The following is an 18731-nucleotide window of genomic DNA, read 5'->3' as shown; positions in this document are numbered from 1 at the left end:
TTGGAATGTTAATGTTACTTATGTAGTAAAAAAGGGCTAAATATGGTTTTTTTAAACATTCTTCAGTTGAAAAGAGTGCTAATCCATATTGTTCCCTAACTTGCCAAGTAAATATTTTTTTGTTTTTGTTTTAATATTTAAACTCAACATTAGAAATAATGGAAGTGCATTTATTATGTTCATACAGATCTGAGATGTGAAAAAACCAAAATCAAATTCTTTTGTCTGGGTAAAATAACCTCAAAGTCTGATTCATCTGTTTCTGGGAAACAATTGGAAATTAATTGTCTCAAACCATTTATAGAGAATTTGAATACAAGAATGAAACTGAATGTCCTTTATTTTTCACAGAACACTATCACTCACTTGACAAGCTAAAATGAAATCGTCCAAAGATTTATTCATTGTCAAAGATGATATAAACAAAACAAAACAAACAATTTATCAGGTACATATAGTTAAATTGAAAAAATACTTGATGTTTGTAAAAGATGCAAGGTGAGTTATAAAATTACATCATAACAGAATATTACCTATGTGCAGCTAGGCACATAGCTAATCTTGGATTATGAAAAAAGAAGCAAGTAGAACTGATTAATATTTTGTTGGGGGAATCAAACAAAATATGTGTCAGCAAGCTAGATGGGAAAATAAAAAAAAAATGTGGAAGACAGTAGCAAAGAACTTCCCTATTTTTGCCATGAAAATCACATGGACACGCTCATGTTATCACCAATCAAGGTATTGTATTTGTGTAATACATTTTTAAAAATGTGTTTGTTCTATATTGCTCTTATCTATTTTGACTAATGAAGTTAGCCAATGAAGCAGTAAAGTTTAGCTTTATAGAATCGGGTAATATCTATTTTGAATTCAAATCCCAAAAGTCAATTTCCAATTACAAAAAATGTTCATTCATTTCATCTTTCTGCTTTTCATCATACAAGAACCGAGAAAATATTCTCTGAAAAGAACTAACATACAAATGAGAATTTTATAGTTTTGGGGACAGTCATACATTAGTTTTTATTCGCCACCGCAAGAAAATTTCAAGCAAATGCTTGAACTTTCTTGGAATTTCAAGTTTGTATATTTTATTTGAAGTTTTATCTATGGGGAAAATCATTCCCTGTTTGATTGGAGAAAATCATTTGGAATTAACCCAATATTGGGATATCACATTCTAGTACTCCAAAGGTAGTTCTATGTAAAAATTGTGACCTTAAGTTTTATATTACTGCAAGAAGTGAATGGATCTTTAGTTGGAATCATTAATAACCATACTTTAATACTAAAGCTATCATGTTAGGCTCTTTAAATTCATGTTGAAGAAATTAATGTTTAATTTCCCGGAAATAGTAAAGCCTTGCATCTTATTTAGCATATTTCTACCTAGAGCTAATTTAGAGAATTATATTCATTTTCCATTGATTTATGTTGAAATGTCTAGTTAAATATTTGCTACTCTGTTACACAATTGTTTTAATAACTTTTCTTCTTAGTTACGTATCCTTTGAGTTCAGCTTGCTATGGCCTATTAAGTACCCTATATGCACATATAGATATACTATAGATTATCACTAAAATAATACATTTCCATCAAATGTTAATGTTCAAGATGTTAGGAATATAGCCACACAGAATTTTATTGAGATTAAAACAAACATGCTCTTTGAAAACTCACAATTTTGAGTGACAGGAACTGTTGTGGATGGAAGTAAAATACAATATATATAGACCTATGAAGCACTGAGTTAAAGCAGCAGTAGTTGGTGCTGAAGACCTACTATGCATATAGTACTCTCTGTTACTGTTTCTGTTCAGAGAGAAAACTCTTATTTTCTAAATTGTTATGGAAAAAATAATTAATGTGAGTGGGTTGATATGTTTTGTGTTGTTTTCCTTAGCAATTACATAAGGTACAAAAGGAAACAGGTAAACAAAAATAAAAGCAGTAAATGCAAAGAAGGCATTAAAGGTTACTTTTCTGTCATGCATGCATTATTAATGCTACTGAGATTTTAAAATGAAAAGTATGATATAGCTGTTATCATTGGCTTTGAAGAAGGCAGTGGTGTGGATCTTCTCAAAATGTCTTTTTGAATGAAAGAATGTGGATAAGAAAAAAGTGGTTTTATATGAGTTTTTTTCAGTCAGCCTTCAGGTCTGGGCCCTGGGACAAAATTGACCACACTTGCAGACAATTGCTGGTGGGACTGAGATGTTTTCCTGTTTCATTTCTTGCTGTTCAGTATATTGATCATATACTGATCTTCTAGAATTGATGTGTATGTGTGCGTATGTTTCTTTTTCTTTCTTCCAGGGCAATTCTAAATGGTGTTGGTGGATGAGAGAGATCCAACCCCAAACCCAAAATAGTAGGGTCTATATAGCTTGACACTTTCTCCACTTTTATTCAACATCTGCATGAGACCCCAGATATTCATTTATCAGTATGGAGACAGGTATTATACCCAATGTTTCTCTCAACCTCTGGCTGAGTAAGTGATGAGGCGAAGGTCCTGTTTTGGTACCTAGATACTAGAAAGTTCTGGATGAGAAATTGACTTAGGTTCCACCTTATCAAGACTAAAATACCTTTGGTTTTAAGGACCTACTAGTCACAGTGACATATTATCATACCTCTCACTTCGGTGGCACAACCATAGTTAGAACTGATATGTAATTTAGAAGTCGTCCTGGACTCTGATCCTGCTCAATATGCAGCTGACAGTCATGACCGGCCATTTTGTGCACCAATAGTGATCTCTCCTGAATTGGGGGACACTAATCATAGTATCTTATCCTCTAGTCACCTCCTTTTTGGTCTATTGGGGGCAACCTTTGAAAACCACCCAGAAATTAGAACTCATATAAAATGCATCTCTTCAAGTAGTTATATAAGCATTTCCTGCTTCACCCATGTAATATCGCTGCTTTCTGAGCTGTAAAGCTTACCAGTGAGTTTTTGTGTGCAATTAAAATGTTGTCACCATTAAAGTTCTTCATGCCTAAAGACCTGGTTACTTATCTAGGTTACCAGTAAAACCTAGATAAACTGACTCATTATAAATCTGACTATAAAATACTGTAACCCAGGTATAATATATTCCTGGTTATTAATACCAGCTAATAAGTGAACCACTGTACTCTGTACTAACTGTAGTTTCTGTGTGGTCTTGAAAAAAATCCATTGAGTTGAAGTTGTATAATCTATGCATTATTTTCTAGTCAATATTTTTCAGAATTGGTTCTATCATACATGGAGAGTAGCATTATTTAGAAAACCTGGCAATTAACAGTAGTAGTCTTGAGATGTTTTCTTTTTGCTATTTGGAATGTTAATGTTACTTATGCAGTAAAAAAAGAGCTAAATATGTTTTTTTTTAACATTCTTCAGTTGGCAGAGTGCTAATCCATATTGTTCCCTAATTTGCCAAGTGTTTTTTGTTTTAATATTTAAACCCAACATTAGAAATAATGGAAGTGCATTTATTATGTTCATACAGATCTGAGATAAATTAAAAAAACAAACCAAATTCTTTTGTCTGGGTAAAATAATCTCAAACCAGATTCATCTGTTTTTCAGACACTCATTTAGGTGCATCAGATAAAGGGAACACATCTTTAACTATTCTTGTAACTACTAAAATATACCGTATTTTTTGGAGTATAAGATACATCTTTCCCCCCCCCAAAAAGAGGGTGAAAATCTGGGTGCATCTTATACTCCGAATGTAGCCCCACCCAGCTTTTCAAATGGAAGTTTCAGAGGCTGAAAAAAGTATAAGAAACGAAGCTTCAGAAAAAAGCATCAGAAACAAAGCTTCAGAGGCTTTTTTTTTTTAAGGCTTTTTTTCGGAGGCTTTTAGAGGCAGGAAAAAAAAAAAAAAGGCACAGAGCTCACAACCAAAGAACCTGTTGCTAAAATTCACCTCTGGGAACAGCTGATTGGGGGTATTCCAGGAGGCCGATCCACCTGCCAATCAGATTTTTTCTTATTTTCCTCCCCAAAAACTAAGGTGTGTCTTATACTCCGATGCGTCTTATACTTTGAAAAATACGGTAGATACAACTAGTAAAATTGTTCTTCTACTTTCAAGCATTAAACTGTTCTTATTAATTCCTATGCAGATATAGAATACGAAGAAAAGAAATACTGGATAAATGCTCATGGTGGCCTCTACTATGGGTATAAATAGTGAATTGTTTTTATCCATCTATTAAACTCTGTTCTCCAGATCTACTCCAACCATGACTTATCCCCAGGGAAGTTCAACATAAAGAATTTGAAAGGGAGACATGTTTAAATGGTGATGCTCCCAGACTTCCCTAGCAGCTCTAATAAAATTCCAGTCTATGAGTCTATATTGAAACAGTCACTGTCCACAAGCTACAAACCTTCTTTTCGTATACGAAATAGCCTATTAAGCCCAATTACCTCAAAGGACCATTATTATTCCACTGATGCCTCTTTTTGCTTTCTGTAATGCTGCTTCTCAAAGCAATATGGACTTTGTTCTACCAGGAGTCCAAGAAGTGAAAAAAATCAGCCAGTTCGTCTCCAATAATCACTTCAATACTGGTTTTACTAAGTTAATCTTTTAGACAAATAACTTTTTGCAAAACATGGCCTATGAAACTTTCACAGGAAATTTAGTAGAAATATATAAAGCACCTTCAATTCTAGTACCAGAGAGAAAGCTTCAGCATTAGAATTGCAGGTGCCAAGATCAACCAGATAAACACTGTTATCTATAATTACTTCATTTTTTGCTTAAATCACAGGTAATGAGGGAACTCAAGTCTCGAAAAGGCAATTAAGAACTGTACATAGTCTGCTTTCTGTACAAAGAAAAATATTTTACAAATTGATCATAGTGTTGTCCTTTTATTATCTTCTTTAACATAATAGACAAAATAATGACTAGCATCACATTGTGATTGAAGGCAAAACCTGCTACTGATATTGATAAAAATCATGATAAAGCTCCCAAGGGAATATAAATTTTTAAATTATTCCTGCAAATTGTATTGTGATCATTACCTAGATACACTATTAGGTAAGAAAATAGTTATTCCACAACAAACTTCAATCCAATTTTTTAAAAAAACAACCTCAATTTTTTTTAAACCTTGCATTTCTTCCAATTCAAAGGATTATGATGAAGTACCAAAGGCTTTCTGATTTTCTATTAATTTAAATTTTATATTTTTCTGTGGAGAAATTTAAGACAGAAATAAAAGTTCCATCACACAATTATAACAACAGAACTTTGGGAAGACAGAATATCTCAGGCTTTTAAAATAAATCCTGGCACTTAACATTTGTTTAGAGATATATGATGAGATTGTGTAATGTATTTATTTATATTTATACACAGTTCAAGTAAAAGTATAAAACAATAAGAAGCAGCTCAACAGTACATGAATTAAAATACCCATTGGCTCCTACAGTTTTGCTGTATTTCATGTAGAGTGTTGGGGTACATATTAACGTTGCGTCCCTTTCTGGACCGGGACTTCCTACGCACAGTCACTCACGCCCTTGTCGCCTCCCGTCTGGACTATGGTAATGCTCTCTACATTGGGCTACCCTTGAAGAGCACCCGGAGGCTGCAACTGGTCCAGAATGCGGCCGCGCAGGTAATTACGGGAGCAACTCGACGCTCCCATGTAACACCGCTCCTGCACGACCTGCACTGGCTCCCGGTGGTCTTCCAGGTGCGATTCAAGGTGTTGGTTGCCACCTTTAAAGCGCTCCATGGCTTGCGACCTGGCTATTTACAAGACTGCCTTCTGCCACTGATAGCTTCCCATCAACTGGTACGCTCCCACAGAGAGGGGCTCCTCCAGGTGCCGTCAGCTAGGCAATGTCGGCTGATGACCCCCAGGGGGAGAGCATTCTCTGTGGGGGCTCCTAGCCTCTGGAATGAACTGCCCCCGGAGATTCGTAGGATTCACGACCTTCGTACCTTTCGTCGCACCCTAAAAACATTATTATTCCAACAAGCAGGGCTGGCCTAAATAATAACAACATTTTACTATTTTAATGGGCTGTTTTATTATTTTTTTGGCCAATTTATTTAATTGTTTTAAATTGCTTTTAATTTTTATATTGTCATGGTTTTACTTTTGGCTGTACACCGCCCTGAGTCCTTCGGGAGAAGGGCGATATAGAAATTCAATAAAATAAATAAATAATAAATAAATAAATAAATAACATGCACTTGGGATGAGGATATTCTAAAATGAAGGTACTGTGATGGAGAGATGTTATCCCAGACAGACGGGACATAAAAACTCCTTCGCCAAAAGTGAGTATATGATTAGATGGATCTTTTTAAAGGAGTCAAACCATTAAGGGTTTTACAGGTTATTAACATACTAGAAGATCTACTGGAAGGCAAAGAAGGACTTACAAAAGCAGTATAACATAATTATAATGGCTCTCATACTCAAATTACTCACATATTTTTCAATAACTATATTTTCCAAGCAGTCTTCAAAGGCTTTGAAGTCGCATTAGTCCACTTCAGAAATAATGAGATACTATGATGAACGCCTTTTGCTCCAAGCAAAGCCTCAATTGTCATACCAATTAAAGGTAGCCTAAGATCCCTGCTGCCAATCCAGGAGTAGCTGTGAATCTAAGAGCACCCTGAAGTCATGGATATGGTCCTTTGGGAAAGTGCAGAACTATCCAAAGTTAAGTAGGGGTTGACAGATGAATTTTGGATAAACAGTATCTCTGACTCAGTGCATTTACGTTGTATTTCATCCCAACCCACCGAATTCTATAGTGATCAAGGTCAATAGGACCTTTGTCAAAGACCATTATATCACCATGTGAAAATACATGCACTGCATTTGTAAATTTGGAAAGCATCTCCATTTAAGCTTTCTGGGTAATACAAGAAGACCACAAAGGTAATGCTAAACTTAGAATGCAGAAGTTGCTCCTGTCCTGCAGAAGCTTTATATACCTCTGAGGTTGAAACAAAAGTTAGCAAGCATGCTGCAAGAAATCAAAATTTTCAACCTAATGATACTGCCAGCATCGGAAGTCATGAACTTATATTAGTTCTTTCAGATAATTTTTTCTTTACAAAACATTTTAAATGGAATTTTATCACAGCCAATAACAAAGCCTCTATAATTCCAATGTTTCTTGAACACTATCATATGAAACAATTAAAAAATCTTGAAATACACACATATGCACACATAAAGTATAATAATGATGATTAATCCTTGAAAGCAAAAGTTTACCACTTGCAGCAAGAATGTAGTGTTGAAAAAACAACAGCTTTTGCAGAATCTTAAACTACTTAACTTGGCCAGCAACGTTCCCAAGATTCTGCAGCAGCTGTTCTTGTTTTTTAGGTCACTAAAAACCTTATGGATTAGTTTAATTCTCAAATGATCAAATGCCAGGATGATTACAATTTAAAAAGAACAATTCAACACCCCAGAAACATGGTATGATTTAATTGTCAGTTTCAGTCACACTGGCACTCTAGATTAGAGTTTTGAATTAGAAATGTTGGTAAAACAAAGTGTCCATGTTTTTTTTATTCCCATAGTATTTCAGACTTTTAATAAATATTTTAATTATATTCACTTAGTAATAAACAATTGATGGTATTCATAGATAAGTGAATTTGCTGAAATTTAAACATCTTTGACTAAGATATCAGTAAAAAATATTTAAGATATTAAAGAAATAGAATATTATTTCATATTATACTTCTTTAATACCTTAAATGTTTTCTTTAAAATATTTTAATTGTTTCTATAAAAATAACACTATATGAGACTGAATTTTGTAATCTAAAGACACAAATGGCAGACAGGTCTTTCAGAAAATGATGCATTCTAATTCATTGAGAAAAAGTCAGTAAGGAGGAATAGCAGACAAGCTAGTTACATGGTTTCTAGGATGAGTTATCAAAGAATATCAGTCTTATTATGAATCTTGGTTTGCTGTTTCTGCCAGTTGGCTTTATGTGTACTTCTCTTTCTATATAGCAAATTTCTTTAAAAACTCTGTTCAATAAATTGCACTCAATGTAGTCACATTTTAGGCATTTTGTTTTCATTTGAAATAGGTAAGATTGTAGGAATATATATGAAAAAGGAATTGTGATTCTCTATGGAAAGATTTATGCTATTGTGCAAATGACAAGGAAACACATTGCTGTAATATTTACCTGGAATAAAATTGTTGCCCATTGAGAAAGTTATGAATACAGATCCCATCCCAAAAATATTACAAAGAGTTTCTTTTATGTAGTCCCATTAATTGTATTTATTATATTAGTGCAATTATTATTATTTTTCATTAAATGGGGTAGTTTCATCTATACTTTCAGATCTCTCCAGGTGCATCAATGAATGATTCTCTTTTATGAAACACCTGTTCAGTATATTGGAGTAAAATTAAACAATAATGTAAGCAAAGGGGGGGGGAATCAAACACTGCAATAAGTTCTTGTTCATAATTCTAGCATAAAACATGGCTTTAAGTATACATGTGTGAGAAATAACAGTGTAAAAATGTATAGTATTTCTGTGTGGACATTGTACTTCTGTATGCTCAGATTTTTGTTTCCTTCTCTAATGGGTCTGAATGTAGAAGAAACAAAGACCACAGAGAGGAAAATAGAATCTAGCTAATATAACTGTGCATATCTTAATACAGATGCCTTTTATTTTCTCTGCTGTAAAGGAGCAATTGTGAAACAAGACAGATTCATAATATTAATGGAAACTGTTGGAACAGGTTGGTTCCTTTGGGTAAGTCACTTTGCAGAGGAGGAGACACATGTGTTTAATATGAGAACTCTAGGAATATATTGGCATAAATTCTAGGCTACAGAAATAATAAAGACAAACCATGTAACTAGAAACCATGTAACTAGTTTGTCTGCTATTCCTCTTTACTGACTTTCTCGATGAATTAGAATGCATCTGTCAGGCTTCGAGGTCGTCTCAAATAAATTGCATTTCAAACAAAGTCTTTGAAAGCATCGTTTTCTGAAAGATCTGTCTGCCTACATTTGTGTCCCTTATCACTATTAGCAGACATGGACAACAGAGTTGTGTTCTACAACATCAAAAAGCTCAGCTAAAATGGAATATAGCTTGAATTAACCAAAGAAGAGCTTTTCTGGATTATGCCAGAAACTGATTTAATCCAGGCATTTGATTTCAAGCTAAGTGTCAGATTTCGATGTCATCTCAAATAAATTGCACTCCCAAACAATTAATCTTTGCTGAAGTATTCCATTTATTGAGTACGACAGATCTGGCCCCGACTTCGTCATAGCCGATACTAACCCTCTGACCCCCAAACCCTTCCCTTTCCGTTCCCCAATTCTCATCTTCTCATTGGCCATCTTCCAAGTCAGTCTTCCCAGCTTCTGACCTCAACCCACAGGAATGTCCCCCCTCTCATCCCATCTCCTAGGGGATATTATCTACAGAGAAAATAAGTTGGTGAAAAGTCAAGCCTCGTCTCCTCCTTTTTATGGCAGCATCAGAATGCTGACACTAAGCTTGAGAGGGAATTGAGAAGGAAACATAAATGTATCTGAAATAATATGAAGCCCTCACATTATTTTATATATATCAATATGTATTTCCAACTTACATGGGAATAACTTGGCTTTGCTTGAAGGCAGGGCTAAATGTTGTATTTATATAAAAGACTTGTGGATGGATTCATTGCAATGCCAACAGTTTGTACATATGCCTTTCAATGAATCATGAATCCATGTTACATGAAGCAAAACCTGCAATTTAAACTCAAGCGTTCTACATAATTTTCTGTGTTGAGCTACTGATTTATTCAGAAAATTCTTGTATGATTTGTCAGAAAATAAGAAAAAAGTAATATAGATATGATAAATCGATATTTACTAGAGTAAATCATTCAAATTTATATTCAAGTGAGAAGTGAAATTAACGTAAATATTTTTAGTACTACATATAAAATATAATTTACAATAATTAAAGGTATTTTCTTTTAAAATTACTGTCCATTGAATAAAATGAAGGCCTAATTCAACTACTTTAAAAACAGAAACATTATTGATAAATATTAGTATACACTGAAGAAAATACTTGTGAAATGCTAAAAGTTAAAAAACCTCACCTTCACTTTTATTTCATAGGTCACTGTTATATTATCTAATAAGATAATTAAAAACATGCAAGCAGCTGGTACTGCGGCTAAACAGATTAATGTAATAGTCTGTAGTCATATGTGCTGGCAAGAGGTTCACCTCTTTGGCGAGGAGAAGGTCAGCTGCCCTTGGGAAGGAGAAAAAGACAGCATTTATACCTTCTAGTGGTATTACACTGCAAAAGACAGAAATCCATTGTTTGTTGATTGAAAGGAAAAACTTTAATAAAGGGACATGTGATTTTTGAAAATTATTATCTGGGTTTTGGGTAAAAAGAATACAATTCACCCCACCCAAATATCGCAAATTCAAATCCATTAAAAATTTAAATATTTTCAAGAATTAATTCATATTGCTTGCATTGTCTAGCATTAAGTTCCTTCAATGAGATGTTGCTCTAGATTTCCTTATCTATAGAAGCTGCGTAAAGGAATGTGTGAAAATCAACAATGGGCAATTTTGAAAGATGGACACCAGTAGGAAAATTCATCTGTCTAAAACTAATAGGTTTATCTATCTCTCTGTCTTTTTAGCTATCTATTTATCTGTCTATTTATTTTGTATAGCCTTCATCTCAAACCAGTGTCTCTGCTCCTTTCCTGATATACTTAAGATATTTTAAATTCTTTGCTGTTAGTTTTATTCTCTATTACATTGTTATATATTTAAAATTATAACTATAGTTTTAAATGCATATGTTGGAAGTGAAGAGAGGATTTTTTCTTGCTTTAAAAATGCTAAATAAATGTTACAACTGAATGTAATACTAGTATGTATAAGAATCCACCACTCAATTAACTTTAAATGATAAAGCAATATTGCGAAAATGGATCAAGTGTCTAAATCAGGGATCCTTAATTCCCGGTCCATGGACCAGGACTGGGCCATGGCATGCCAGAAACCAAGCTGTGCAAACGAGGGAAGCTCCATCCGTGGGATGCAGGCAGGATGTGAAACCACGCCCACTCCGGTCTGCAGAAATAACTCTCTCCATGGAACCGGTCCCTAGGCCCCAAAAGGTTGGAGGCCACTGGTCTAAATGAGAAGAATATCAAATTAAGTTAGCCAATAATATTGATATAATCTAATGCAAATTATAATGAACAATGATTTGCGCTGTTACAGGTGTGTGTGTGTGTGTGCATGTATTGACTACACTAAAGCCCAGAAATAATCACTAAACAACTCTAACCAATTCCAGTTTCTCACTATAAGAGGAGGCAGGAAAGACATGATAAGTTATGATGGATACTTATAGTGAATAGAATGGATTATGGAGTGAAGCTAAGATTGAAGTGCATTCACTCTGTTCAATCAGAAAATTGAAAACTAATTAATAAACAGGTCAGTTATAATTTAAGATAATGCCTATATTACAGCAATTTCACTGGTTACTGGTCCATATTATTGGTAATCTATAAAAACATAAGAATTGTGAAGAACAAATTGTCGTTGCTTACCTGAACGTCCTATTTATGACCCCTGCTCAGACATTCCTACTCCTGGGTTACAGCCACTCCCATAGGTCATACTGAGTGCCAATCATTTCCCTCTGTAACTGGATCAGTGTCCCTCTTCCGCTTTTCCAGCAGTCATTCACAAAGTCGAACCATCATCAGACCAAGGTACCAGAGACAGCCTCGACCCCCTCACATAAAAGGAAGAACAGCTACAGAGGGAACAAAGAAAAGCCCTGCCTGAGGCCCGGAGATGGCAAGATCATGGGCGTGCTGGAATGTCTTCAGAGGGGTCATAAATAGGACGTTCAGGTAAGCAACGTCAAATTTCCTGACCCCTGCTCAGACATTCCTACTCCTGGGATATATCCAAGCTCAACTCCTCAGGGCGGGACCGCAGCCATTGCCCGGCCTCGGGAGGATATTACTGACTGTAAAACACGTCAGCCGAAGCATAAGCATCCAAGTGTAATGTCTAACAAAAGAGGAAAGGGAAGACCAAGTTGCTGCCCTACAAATATCATCTATGGAAGCCTGAGTAGCCCAGGCAGCAGATGTAGCAGCACTCCATGTGGAATGGGGCAAAATCCTGGCAGGAACTGAACCACCCCTCAATTCGTACGCTTTAGAAATGCAGGCCTTAAGCCAACGGCCCACCGTTGCAGCCGAAACCTTCTGTCCCATGGATGATGGAATGAAGGAAACTAATAAGGCCTCAGTTTTCCGAAAGGAAGCAGTCCTGCTGATATAGCGCTTTAATGCCTGATGCACGTCCAAATTATGCCATCTGGCTTCTAACGGATGATGCGGATCCGGGCAAAAATTTGGCAGGACAACCTCCTGAGCTCTAGGAAATTGTGAGTTAATCTTAGGTACAAAGGCTGGATCTAAATGGAGTACCACCCGGTCAGGATAAAAGATGCACAAGTCTTGTCGAATGGAAAAGGCAGCAATCTCAGACACCCTGCGGGCCGATGTAATCGCCAGCAAGAATGCCATTTTTAGGTAAGATAGCGCAGGCTGACGGAATGCAGAGGTTCAAAGGGAGACGTAGTCAATGCTTGAAGTACCAGAGTAAGGTCCCATGTCGGATAACGGTGTATCACTGGAGGACGTAAATTAGTTACACCTTGAAGAAAGGCCCATATCCTGAGGTCATGAGACAAAGGCTGTTGGTTGTCACCTAGAAGAACAGTAGATAGAGCCGCCACTTGTCGTCGAAATGTTGAAGGCGCAAGCCCTTTGCTGAAGCCCAAATGAAGAAACTGAAGAACATCGGGAACAGTTGCTGATGTTGGGTCGACATGAGTCGAAATACACCACCTGGCAAATGCATTCCAAGAAGCATTGTAAATATGCACAGTTGAGGGACGTCTGGCCGCCTGAATGATGGAGATCACTTTGCTGGACAGGGGACCCTTGGCCAAGCGGATCCTTTCAAGCACCAAACCAGAGTCACTTTGGATCCGGATGTTGCACTGCGCCTTGACTCAGAGATATCTGGTCGGGAGAAATCTGCCATGGAGATGCAATTGACAGGGACATCAGATCGGTGAACCATGCCCGACAAGGCCAATAAGGAGCAACCAGGATGAGATCCGCCTGTTCCGCCATCAGCTTCCGAATCACGTTGGGAATGATCGGGACCGGGGGAAAGGCGTAAAGAAGCCCCCGAGGCTAAAGAGTCCGAAGAGCATCGTAATCTTCTGTGCCCTGTGTTGGAAAGCAAGAAAAAAACCTTTTTACCTGAGCGTTTTGAGGCATGGCAAATAGGTCCAGAACTGGAGACCCGAACTGGAGAGACAGGGCTTGAAACAGGCGAGGGTGTAACTTCCATTCTGACTGGTCCAATTGACCCCGACTGAGCCAGTCCGCTTCCAGATTGCTGGTCCCGGAAATGTGTTCTGCCTTCAGTGAGAGCACATGCTTCTCCGCCCACGACATCAGCCGCTCTGTCTCTGCCATCAATGGGAAGGAGCGGGTCCCCCCCTGACGATTGATATGGGCTTTGGTGGCCATGTTGTCTGTCAATATCAGAACGTGCTTTTGGAACACTAGCCTGTGAAAATGGGCCAATGCCAGACGCACTGCTTGCAACTCCAGCCAGCTGATGGGATGAAGTTTCTCTAAAGGGGTCCAGGTGCCCTGTGCCAACTGAGTTGGTAGATGGGCCCCCCAACCGGTGAGACTGGCATCCGTGGTCAAAGTTATCCGTTCTGGTTCCAAAAAGAGGGAGCCCCTCCGAAGAGTCGGAGAAAGCTACCAACGCAGAGACAGACGCACCCGAGCCGGAACTGTCACGTTGAGGAGAGACTCTCCGCGGCCTTGCTTCTGAAATGGAAGGAGGAACCATTGTAGTTGGCGCAAGTGGAGGCGTGCCCACAGCACAATGGCAATGCAAGAAATGAGCTTGCCGAGCAATTGAGAAAGCAGAAGGAGCGGAACCTTCTTTTGAGCCAAAACCTGAGTCACCAGATCTCGAATGCTGAACTGACGGTCTGGAGACAGGAAAACTAGACTTTGAACCGAATCTATTATTGCCCCTAGATGTAAGATGCGGGTCGTTGGGCAAAGATGACTCTTGTCCAGATTGAGTGTGAAGCCGTGGGTCTGCAAGGCCTCGATCACCAGATGCCTGTCCTGGACTCCTGACTGGTCGTAGATGAAAGGATCAAAATATCGTCCAGATAACAAACTACGTGAACCGGCAACTCTCTGAGGGACGCCTCCAATGCTGCCAAGATCTTTGTGAAAGTGTGCGGTGCTGACGAGAGGCCGAAGGGCATCGCTTTATATTGAAAATGACGACCTGCAAAGGCAAACCGCAGGAATCGCCTGTGCGCTGGGTGGATGGGCACATGGAGATACGCTTCCTTCGGGTCTATGGATTGCATGAAATCCCCTTGTCGGATGCAGCCGAGAAGAGACTTGAGAGAGTGCATCTTGAAATGGCGATACAGCACGTGGAGGTTGAGTTGTTTTAAATTCAGAATACCCCTCCAGGCCCCCGAACTCTTTGGAACGAGAAACAAGATGGAATCATACCTGGTCCATACCTGGTCTTCCGGGACTGGCTCTATAGCCTCGATCCGTAAATAATGCTGAATCTCGAAGTTCATGAGGTGCCATTTGAACCGGCATAGGACACTGCAGGTAACGGCTTGGTGGAGGAGAGGTGAATTCCAAGGTGAGACCGGTGGTGACAGTGCGAAGAATCAAAGCATCCGATGTGGTGAGTTCCCATTGGTGGTAGAATGCCTGGAGCTTGCCCCCAATGGGAGAGAGAGTCACTTGCCTCCACGGGATTGACGGAAGAAGGAACCTCTGAAAGGATGCTTGAAACCGGCTAGACGCCTGCCACGGCCACAAAAGGAAGAACGGTTTGAAGCAGAATAGGTAAAGGGTGTTGCTCGTTGAAAAGAGGAACCACTGGAGCCCAGGTCAGAACGAAATGGTTATCTGGAATAAGGTGAGTACCTGCGATCCAAGCGTCTAAAGGCAGAAGGCAAAACCTTCTTTTTGTCTCTTCCTTCCACCAATACAGAGTCCAGAGATGCCCCAAAGAGGAAAGAACCTTTATAGGGCGCAGCTGTGAGTCTCAACTTGGACTTCATGTCAGCCCTCCAGTGGCATAGCTAGAGAAGCCGATGAGACGACACCGTAGACGCCAAAGCCCGCGAAGTGAATTTCGCTGCATCTAAAGAAGCATCCGCCGCATACTCAACTGCGATAATCTTGGATACATCCTGATGCAAACGCGCTTCTTTTGGGGGCAACCTATCCCGAAGCTGGCGAAGCCAGACGAGTGATGCCCTATTGAAAAATGAGGCAGAAGTAGCTGCTCGAATGGCCCAGGCAGCCGCCTGGTGTCTTGCGGAAAGAATACAATAGACGATGTAGTCCACACCAAAAGGAGAAAATAAATTGGTAATTAATTGGAAAATATTGATAATTAAACACAGCGAAGGCACTCAGGTATGATACCTTCTGAGTGAATAAGACTGCTGGAAAAGCGGAAGAGGGACACTGATCCAGTTACAGAGGGAAATGATTGGCACTCAGTATGACCTATGGGAGTGGCTGTAACCCAGGAGTAGGAATGTCTGAGCAGGGGTCAGGAAATCTTACTAAAGAATCAACATTTGGCTCAGTTCAAAATCTTTTCATAGAGGCCCTTCTTTCAATCCCATTACCATCTGCAATGTAATGGGAGGCAACCTGAAAGAAGGATTTGGAATTTCCAATCTAGTCTGCCTGTTACTTTATTCTTTTGCTATGGCAAAATCCTTTCAATGTTTTTAAAAATAGATTTTTGGCCTGCCAAAATTATTTCAATGTTCTTATTAACTGGTCCATATTTATTTAGAAATAATTATTTAATATTGCATGCAATGCTTTTACATTTGTTGCCATTTAATAATAATTATGTTGGGAAACAGAAAATATTACGCTTTTTATGTTCTAAAATACCAAACTGCAAAAAACGCAGGTAAGGCAAATGCAAGTAAAGTGTCTGCACTGCAACCATTAAGAAGCACATACTTTTAGACAAAAGTGGGAAAAAACCTATTAAGAGTTCCAATTTATTTGTGGTGTGTTGAAATAAATAAAAATATAGATCAATAAAAAGAATTTCAAAAGGCAAATGCCAACTTAAATCTTCTAGCCATATCTGTACAAACCTCTTTTCATAATGAATCACTAGTTGACTCATCTTTTATATGAAAGTCTTTCACACTTCATGCTGAGAAACTAGACATTTAGGCTAAAATTCTAGATGCGTAGTTGTGGAATACACTAATAAAGGTACCTCACAGTGCACAACATGAAACAAGGAAGATGAATACGTGATGAATATGTGGATAATAGTCAATTCCTACAACTATAAACATGCATACTATATTTCAGATTTTTCTACATCAAATTCAAAATGGCATAACATTAAAAACAGTAACATGCTTCTGTTTAGGATTAGATATAAATAAATATACTGAATTGTAAAGATTGATCTTTTAGTTTCATTCATTATGTTAACAATTTCAATTATTTTCAAAGCTTGCTCAGAAGACACTGGAGATTTGACCAATTTCTATTTTTCCATTATTAATTTTTTACACAATTATACTTCATTTTAATGTTAACATTCCCACATTCCTGCTCATCAAGCTCTCTTCTGTTCTTTGCAATGTAATTTGTAACTTGGAGCCAGCAATTTACAGCTCGCCTCATTATATGTTTGGAGTTACTTGTTACTGAGCATAAAATATTCATTTCACACCTTAAATGCTGTAATGCTACTTAATAGCAGTGCCAGGTTTGCCAACTATTAAAAGCCAAGGCATTTTTTTCTTCTTTAATATACCGTATGACCTAGCTCTATCATTTTCACTTTCTAATTGTAACAATAAATTAATACTATACACGGCAATAAAGGCTGGCATTATTTTATAGTTTAGTATGATTTTAGCATTGTTATTCCTTGCAACATTAATTCTGAAGCACAAGTGTTATTCTGTGATCTTGTAATGAAGATACATCCATAAGATGTTTTAAAACTATAACAGTTGACTATGTGACAACATGGGGAGAGAAAAAGGGTAACTGCAATCTTATTCATATATCTATGAACAAGTATGATTCATTTTTTTTGAATAGAGCAGACCACTATAATACAAAAGAATCCTTGTACAATTTAGTGAAATATTGACACAATGGTCAGATATGGGAGATTCCATTCTATATCCTATAATGGATGTCTCTGCATTTGCAGAGCGGCAGACGTAGAAAACCAGCTCATGTCCTATTTGATTGTTGCCTGTATAAGAGGGTGAAAGACAGGTACCTCTATAGTGTACCTCTATACACTATACAAATGATCCATTGGGAACCCCATATCAAAATAATTGCCTTATGTGTAGCCAGAATTTGAAAACAACATTTAATACAGCACAGTACTTGAACAAAATGGTTCAGTTGAAATTGGCGTATGTGATACTGATTGGGGTAGATGGTAACTGACATCGAAATATAATTTTATCATATTTTATTTATCCATATATTAAGTCATTGTGTTTTATTCCAATCTCATTTTAAATTGTATTTTATTCCAATTCCATTTTAAATTGTTTTTATTGGATTTTAGTAATAATTTGTGTTTGGAACTCTGCACTTTGATATGGCCCATGGGTTAATCAATAAAGTAAACTAACTAAATGTAATGAAATAAAGACTAAATCTGTATTTTCTGATTCTCCAAATGGTTAATTCCAAACAATTAAAAGTGAATAAAATTGTTCACATTCCCTCCAAATCTGAAACAGAGACAAGATAGTATCTAAGTAGATAGTCTGGACATAGTCAATACATCTTGTAGGAAGTGGAAACTCCATTGCTCTTGAAAAAAGTGTTGATATGGCTCCTCTAGAAGGGTATACCTTGGATGTCCTTTTCCTACACACTATCATCCTATATTTAATTTCCCTTTGTGGAGAAAGCTGTGAAAAGGTGCTGGGCAATCAATGCAATTCACAAAATAGTGTCACATGATTGTAGTGAAGTGAGTCCATAATTATTCAGACAGCTGCGTTTTAGGCCAGTTCTAACTTTCAAAGTAGTTTTCAAGGGTAGTCCCACGTAGAACACATTGCAGTTTACAAAGGAGCTAACTAAACATAGGTTTTTATAAAGAGTCTTCAGGTACAAAAAAAGGTACAACTGGAGCACAAGATAAATTTGGGTAAAGCCCTTCTAGCTAGGTCATCAAAGTTCTAGCTATCAAACGATTTCTCACATGACAATACTCCTGCCCCATTTTTGGAATAATGGCAGATACCAAAACTGAAACACAAGCAGGCAATTCTAAAAGGGAATACCCCTTTTTGTCCTACACCCATTCAGTTTGGTACCCATTAGTGGCAATCCTTTCTTAATAAAGACTTTAAAAAGCTTAATTAAGGCTTACAAAATACAAGAACACTATTTGGGAATTTCCTTATCTTGACAAATTAGATGTTAGTGACTTCTGTTGAGGGGCAATTGAAAGCATACTGTCATATTGTATTTCTGTGTGGTTTGGGGGTATTTC

General features: G+C 37.4%; 1 protein-coding gene and 1 long non-coding RNA gene across 8 annotated transcripts in view; one reads left to right on the top strand and one right to left on the bottom strand.

Moving 5' to 3' along the window:
- Positions 1-4875, top strand: part of LOC117655229 (uncharacterized) — an 80681-nt gene extending 75806 nt beyond the window's left edge. Inside the window, exons 2-4 of the long non-coding RNA XR_004588599.2 lie at positions 352-448; positions 2324-2465; positions 4789-4875. This is a non-coding gene — a long non-coding RNA (uncharacterized LOC117655229). The remainder of the gene's footprint in view (positions 1-351; positions 449-2323; positions 2466-4788) is intronic.
- Positions 1-18731, bottom strand: part of TBC1D5 (TBC1 domain family member 5) — a 476616-nt gene that overhangs the window by 236077 nt on the left and 221808 nt on the right. The gene's annotated exons all lie outside the window — the stretch shown is intronic.

This window comes from Pantherophis guttatus, chromosome 4 (genome assembly GCF_059756535.1).
Source record: "Pantherophis guttatus breed Tessera chromosome 4, ASM5975653v1, whole genome shotgun sequence".
NCBI lineage: Eukaryota > Metazoa > Chordata > Lepidosauria > Squamata > Colubridae > Pantherophis > Pantherophis guttatus.
The sequence above is the reverse complement of the archived record's forward strand: the minus strand, read 5'-3'. Positions and strand labels throughout refer to the sequence as shown.